The 7,500-nt window shown below is 41.2% G+C and overlaps 1 protein-coding gene across 1 annotated transcript in view; it reads right to left on the bottom strand.

Annotated features, from left to right (window-relative positions):
- Nucleotides 1–7,500, bottom strand: part of LOC134456086 (cadherin-7-like) — a 187,338-nt gene that overhangs the window by 91,266 nt on the left and 88,572 nt on the right. The window lies entirely within an intron of this gene.

The following is a 7,500-nucleotide window of genomic DNA, read 5'->3' on the forward strand; positions in this document are numbered from 1 at the left end:
GAAAAAAGCCATTGCTGTAGTTTCAATGTTTCTCAAAGCCAGACATTGGTATCCATATTATGTTTTATGTGGTATAACATGAGCTGCTCTTTTTTTGTATTATTATCATAATTAATATTAATATTATTATTATTATTATTATTATTATTATTATTATTATTATTATTATTATTATTATTATCATTATTTTTATGGAGTATCCATCCCATATGAAAAAAAAACATTAGCATTACTAAGCTGCAAAATACTACCCATTGGTGACACTGGTTCCTTCACATATATTAAACCCATACATTATTAATCCATAGGCAGATGGACCATTTCTTTGCAAATGTACACCAGAGGGTTTCATATCTGTAAGACTCACAGATAAAGTGTATAAAGGAGGGAAAGCCTTTCATTCGTTCAACACAGATTGCCTCTAGCATATGATAAGACCACTATCTTTGGCTGTATAGCATTCCAGTTCACGCCATTCCCTTGTGGAACATTCACCATTTGCCAACAAAAAATAACAGCAACATTACAACATTAATGTGACATTACAGATGCTCTTTATTAAAATATTACAGCTTGGTCATTACTATTCTGACAATAACAACCCTATTATGAGGGGCACGTCTTCAGGGGTCAATCGGCAGACTTAAGTACGACCACTTTTAAAATATCTGACACTATAATGGAACTTTGTTGGGGAAGTATCGTTTATTAGCGTTGTCGTCAACACGTAAGGCAATTACAAGCAAGCCTCTGGCGAAATTGCTTTTGAGAAATATCTGCTCGCATACAATAAAATCATAACTTAATCATGAATTCATTACAGATTCAAATCTGAATAATCCCATGAAATTATTGAAAGACTTTAATGCAAAACAGCATTGTAATCCCCTTCAACCAATTATCATCGGATTCAAAATTAATGAGTTTCAAATATTTATGCGATTTATTTGCAAAGTGTTTAATGCGAAATCCCATCAGGGGTGGGGGGAAATAACGGAAATTAGAACAAAGGCACATTGTGTTTCTTCTTGGAAAATCCTCTGGCAGCAGCTGCGTGGTTCATCTGTACTGAGTAACACTCCCTCTCTCTCTCTTCACATCGCAGGTAACCATCCCACTGTTACAAGAATCGGTAACATTTTACTTGATGCTGGCATCATATGTATGACATAACTGTCATAACAGTATCCTGATGCAGTCATGAATGTGTCAGAACATTTTATTACTTTGTCATTAAGTGACATTCGGTTGGTTAGACAGCCCTTACAGTCAACTTTTCATGACCATAAAACGTTCATGACATTGACATCACAGCAGGGCTTTGAACCGGTTCAAGGAACGAAAACGAAAACCGGGAGCTTTTTGTATTTTACAGGGAACAGAAAAGAAACCGGAAACGTTATTATTTTTTATGTTCTGGAACAGGAACACTTATTGAAAAATAATGGTAACCGGTTAATACTGGTTTTATTTCGTTCCTCAGACTAAAAAAAAAGTGATTATTTTCCTGCGCACCTTGCCATGAAGGCTGAGGTTCACGTTCCTGTGTGACATCAGACATTTGCTGACTGAATGGAGAGAGAGCAGTGGATTACACCTCCACTCCACATCCGAAATAAGAGAAACCACTGTCATACAAAAGGGCCGAGTTCCCATTGCATCGTTGTTAGACATATTGCAGAGAAGCGCGTTTAAAGCGCACAAGAATGTTCTTTGTTAATGGGCATCCATTGCCTCTTCAAATGCAGATATGCACAAACTCGTTATTTCCGTCATAGCGCTCCCCATGACCCAAATCAGCGTTGAGCGCACATTTTCATATTTGAGGTTTATTCCTTCTCCGCCTAGGTCATCCATGAATGACAAAATTCTGGAGGATATTCTTTTCATCTGCTTGAATAAACAGTTTGGATTGTATGCTGACCCATTTGCACTTCCAACTTTCTTGGTTAATTAACATGAGATATGGGAAGTAATCAGCTGACAGGAACGAAATTACCCGTTCCGGGAACAGTTTTTTGTTGTTGTTCTAACCGGTTCGGGAACATCAATTTATTGGTGGAACTCATAACCGGAAACGTTATTATTCCATTTCTGCTCGGAACAAACCGACTGGAAAAAAATATCGGTTCAAAGCCCTGGTCGTGACACTATTATGAAACTGTTATGTCATACGCATGAAGCCAGTGTCAAGTACAGTGTAACCCAAACATCAAACTACATACAACAGGAAAACAAGTCGCTGCCTTCATTTACAAATCAAGTGAAGCGATCCTTATTTAACTCCTTTTGCATGAAGTTGTTCATGTGAGACGGACACACGGATGACTGAGAGTGCAAAACATACAACATCTCAACACACTAACAACAGCAGTCATATTCCCCTATAAAAGACAGTTCCATACATCTCAATATTTCATTTATATGGAAATATGCTGCCTTCAGACAAGGCCTTAAAACAAGAGATCATATTGCTAGTACCTATATATTTTTTATTGCTACTAGTATATTGCTTATTGCTAGTAGCCTATATAAGTAGGCCTATATTGCTTTTCCCTGATAATCACTCTATTCAACTTACTTTGTTATTGATGACTACTCAAATATATGAAAAAATATATAGTTGTATGCCTGTCTTGTGGGAAAAGCACAAAATGGCTATCAATACTGTAGCAACACTTTCTAAAAACCACATGATTCCACTCCCTTGATTTCCTTTCCTTGCTCCATCTTGATTCAGATCTTTGTCATGTAGGCCTACACCTACTCTTGTCTTTATAAAACACCAAACTTATAGTACAATGTTTAATACATGATTTCTCATTGAGAATATAATACATAAACCTTTTTTTTCTCATTGAGATCAGTACAAATTTAGATTTGTAAGAAAAAAAGCAAGACAGACGCTCTTTGTGAAAAGATGTACAGAACATACTGTGTGTGGACTACACTATGTACAGCAGGGCCGGATTAATGCACAGGCTAGGTATGGCTGCAGCCTAGGGCCCCCCCCACCGGACAGGGGCCCCCAGTTGTACAAAGGGGAATATAATTAAAGAAATGTAGCAGGATCCAGAATTGATAATTTCGTCTGCCGTGTCAAGTAGAGTTTTCAATCTTTTTAGTACTCCTCTAAGTTTGGAATTGTGACGCTGTCTATGTAATTTTGTTATGAAATTTGCCTTCCGTGGGGGCCCCACAGCAACTTGTAGCCTAGGGGCCCCAGGTCTTCTTAATCCGGCCCTGATCAGTGACCAAGTCTTTTCATAAAGCAAATAGCAAACTACTTCAAAAGTACACAAGGTCAACATGCTGTGTTGCTTTTCACTCACAACGTTCAAATCAAAGCAGAACCTTTGACTATATACATCGGTACATAATACACTATCTATGAAATATTGAGCCTTTGAGAACATGCATCTGTGAACAGAACCCTTTGAGTGTGTGTTAGCATGTACTGTGTGTACCGCTATATTTCACAGTGTAAAAGTAACACATAAGAGAGTCGTACCGACACCATGAGTGTTACATGTGACTCTCTGGGTGTTAAATTAACACTGCACAATTGCCTCTGATATCAAGCTCCAGAATTGGTCTTCTGTGTCTTGCTAAACCCCTTGATCACCTTAGGACCACCTGCCCTCCTGCTCCACTGTGGACCCTCAGACCAATTACCGTGGTCCTGATGCAGGCCAGAGCATCCTCAAGGCTTTTGTTCTGATGCAGACCCCAGCATCCTCAAGCCTTCGGCCACAGTGAGACCACACACACATACACACACAACCACACACACACACACACACACACACACACACACACACACACACACACACACACACACACACACACACACACACACACACCTTGTCCGCTGTCTGCCCAAGGCAAGGGAGGGTGTCCCCATCAATGATCAAAACCGGTCACAGGGCAAGCACAGAACGCACAAAAAGTGGGACAGCCTGAGAAAGTTGTCTTATATGACCTTCACAACTTCCTGGTGACTTTCGTTCTGTTCTAACAGAGACACCTATAGGGATGAAAAACAACCTGAGAATGAACATGAAGGACATGACTTGTAGGCCTTGCACATCACAGCCTCATATATCACAGTGTAAGATGTTGATTATCATAGCAAGGGCTGGATTAAGATGGCCTGGGGCCCCAAGGCAACAGGTTGCTTTTGAGCCCCCCGGAAAGCAAATTACGCAACAACTTACCATAGCATGTCTTACAACTGTGGAGATGGGTATTAAATAGATTCAAAACTGCACTCAACACAACAGAAGATTTTTTTTTCTTCAGTATTACATCTTCTCACAATTCTGCATTTTTTCCACTTTTGGTCAATCAGGATCCCCCCTGGCAGGTGGGGGCCCCAAGGCTGCAGCCATATTTAGCCTGTGCAATAATCCGGCCCTGCTCATAGCAATATGCTGAAAGACAGACAATGTGACCCTTTTCTGTTTCATGTATCAATCAGGGTACAGAAGAAACAAATCCAACTGTGTTCAAAACACCTTCTCAAGCCCCATGAAGAGACTCTACAGGCCAGTATCTCACTCGTTCAGTCAGTCAGAAAAAGTTTTTTTGCTTTGCAATCAACGTAGGTCTGTGGACCTTGTTAATGACAGCTTTTATTATCTTGGGGCAGACAGGGCTGCTATAGTGTATTGTAAGACGGCACCACGTCATCCCTGCACTGTAGCCAATATTTTTTTTTTCTTAAATTATTTTTCTTATAGGCTACTGTAAAGTCCTCATGCCCCGATAATGCCCTTTGGAACTTCACAGGGTCAAAGCTTTAGAACACTTGACTGTTGCATTGGTTACCCCTGTCTATGGATGAATGTCTCAATTTCTCAAGAGTATTTTTTTACTTTTACTTTTAATTTTGACATCTCTGCAATCTGGTCCAATGCCCACTGGTAGACCAGGGTGCCAAATTGTAGCTATTGGTGAGTAGGCAGTGCATACCTAACGCAGGTTTCAGATGCTCCCTATGTCATCAGTATTGCCATGACTTACTATATAGTTTAACTACTATGAATATATACAGGCAAACACAACAGGGCCACGCATTATTATTCACTCTGAATGGTGGTCCCTGGGCCAGAATCAGCTGAAAACCTGTGGCTTAGCGACTTCTTCAGCTCCCATCAGAAGTAGCACTGAAGTACGTCAGTGGAAGAGATGAAAAGTTAGTTGCCAACAACTAAATTCAATTCACCACATACAACACTGCAACATTTGACTGCGTCACATATACAATCTATTACATTACATTATTATTATTCTCGTATCCAAAGCGATTTCAAGTTATTTAGATACAGGGTATTGGTCCCTGCAGCAATGTGGGGTTAAGTGTCTTGCTCAGGGGTGAGAGGGGTGCGCGGACTTTTGTTTGTGTTGAGGTTGTGACCAAAATTCTGCTTCAAAACATTATAATTAGGCAAAATCAAGACGAAATTAAAACATGTTTCGGTCTCCATGAAGTCATGAAAGTATTGATTAATGTCTAAAGCAAGAATCATTGTAATAAATTACTTAAATCATTTTTTAGAGCTTATACACATGTAGTCGTTTGGGATGGGGGTGCGCGGCTTGTCTTGGGAACAGGTAAGGGGGTGCGTTAGGGACAAAAAGGTTAAGAACCACTACTATAGTGCATGGACATATCCGTTATACTATTACACCCCTTAAGTGGTTCCCAAACTTTTTTCCTTGCGTACCCCCTGGTACATTTCAATGTGGTTCACGCACCCCCTAAGCGAATGTTTTGGCGTACTTATGGCCACTCAAATATGGCTTCACTTCACAAATCATTGCACATTATGCAGAGTCATTTAGGGAATCCCCATTCCCAATATATTTGATGTTTCCTCAAGCATACAATTCACCATGCAATTAAAAACTACTTAATTTTCAGTAATGCTGTATAAAAAAACACACATATCCACCATTGCTCCATTCAGCTCCCGCATCCCCTTGTGGCAAGCCATGCACCCCCAGGGGTGCACGCACCCCAGTTTGGGAAACCCTGCCTTAATATATCAAGAGTGGTACAGTATGTGAGGCAGGACATCATTAACAAGTTGAATTCTGTATTTAATATATGTATTACCCCTTGCCCAATTGCATGCTTGATTGGGAATGAAATAGAGGGAGTGCAAGCAAGGAAAATACAACATGTACTCTGTCTAGCATTTCTGGTGGCAAAGTGGACAATCCTCATGAACTGGAAAGTACGCCAAGAACAGCTGCTTCAGTATGGACCGATGGCAAAATGAATTTATGGATACCCTTGCCATGGAACAGGCTGCCCTATCTCTGAAGCCAACAGAGAGGCCTAGTGGCACACAAGGACCCTTGGACTTTATGAGAACACAAATCTGACTTAAACTCTGAACACTGCAGCCCCCCCCCGACCCCCCCCCCCTTCCTTTTGTCTCGTGTATGTGAAGGTATATGTATATCTCTGTGTTATATAATTGTGAAAAAAAGTAATACAAATTTCCATGAAAAAAAAAGAGGGTTACAGTATGTGAGTCTGACACTTCAAAGTCAAACACATTATTAGACTCCTATGTGGTTATACCAAATACACTTCAATATGACATTGGGCTTTGTCAGTGCAATATACGTAGGAAGGAGTCAGGTTCTAATGATCCTGTGAAGTCTTCTACAAGCGTACCAACACACTCTCCTTTCGCTTTATCCTTCTTTTCTTTTCTTTTCCCCTTCCTCTCCATTCTCCTCGTCAAACCTGACTGAGCTCATATGCCGTGCACCTTAAGCCTTCTACATGTCTATATCTGCTCCGCTCATGCAATATCAGGGAACTGTGTAGGAAGGGGGTCAGGTTTTAATGATCCCGTGAAGCCTTTTATGAGTCTACTGCTACGCTACACTCTCCTTTATCCGTCTTCTCTCTCTCTCTCTCTCTCTCTCTCTCTCTCTCTCTCTCTCTCTCTCTCTCTCTCTCTCCCTCTCTCTCTCTATCTCTCTCTCTCTCACAATCTATTTCTCCTGTCCAGACAACACTCCATATGCCCCCTCTCTCTCAAGCTACCTCTCCTCCCCAGACGAGAACAGCACGACACTCTGTATGCTCCCAACATCTCTCTCTCTCTCTCTCTCTCTCTCTCTCTCTCTCTCTCTCTCTCTCTCTCTCTCTCTCTCTCTCACACACACTCTCTCTCTCTCTCTTTCCCCATGTCTCTCTCTCACACTCACCCCCTCTTTCTCTCTCTCTCTCTCTCTCTCTCTCTCTCTCTCTCTCTCTCTCTCTCTCTCTCTCTCTCTCTCTCTCTCTCTCTCTCTCTCTCTCTCTCTCTACCTCCTCTCGCTCTCTCCCCCACCGTATCTATCTCTGTCTCTCTCTCTTTCTCTGTCTCCCATCTCTCTCTCTCTCTCTCTCTCTCTCTCTCTCTCTCTCTCCCTCCTCTCTCTCTCCTCTCTAGTCTCCTCTCCACCTGACTGGTCTCATGTCTCTCAGTATGA

This window comes from Engraulis encrasicolus, chromosome 9 (assembly GCF_034702125.1).
Source record: "Engraulis encrasicolus isolate BLACKSEA-1 chromosome 9, IST_EnEncr_1.0, whole genome shotgun sequence".
Classification (NCBI taxonomy): domain Eukaryota; kingdom Metazoa; phylum Chordata; class Actinopteri; order Clupeiformes; family Engraulidae; genus Engraulis; species Engraulis encrasicolus.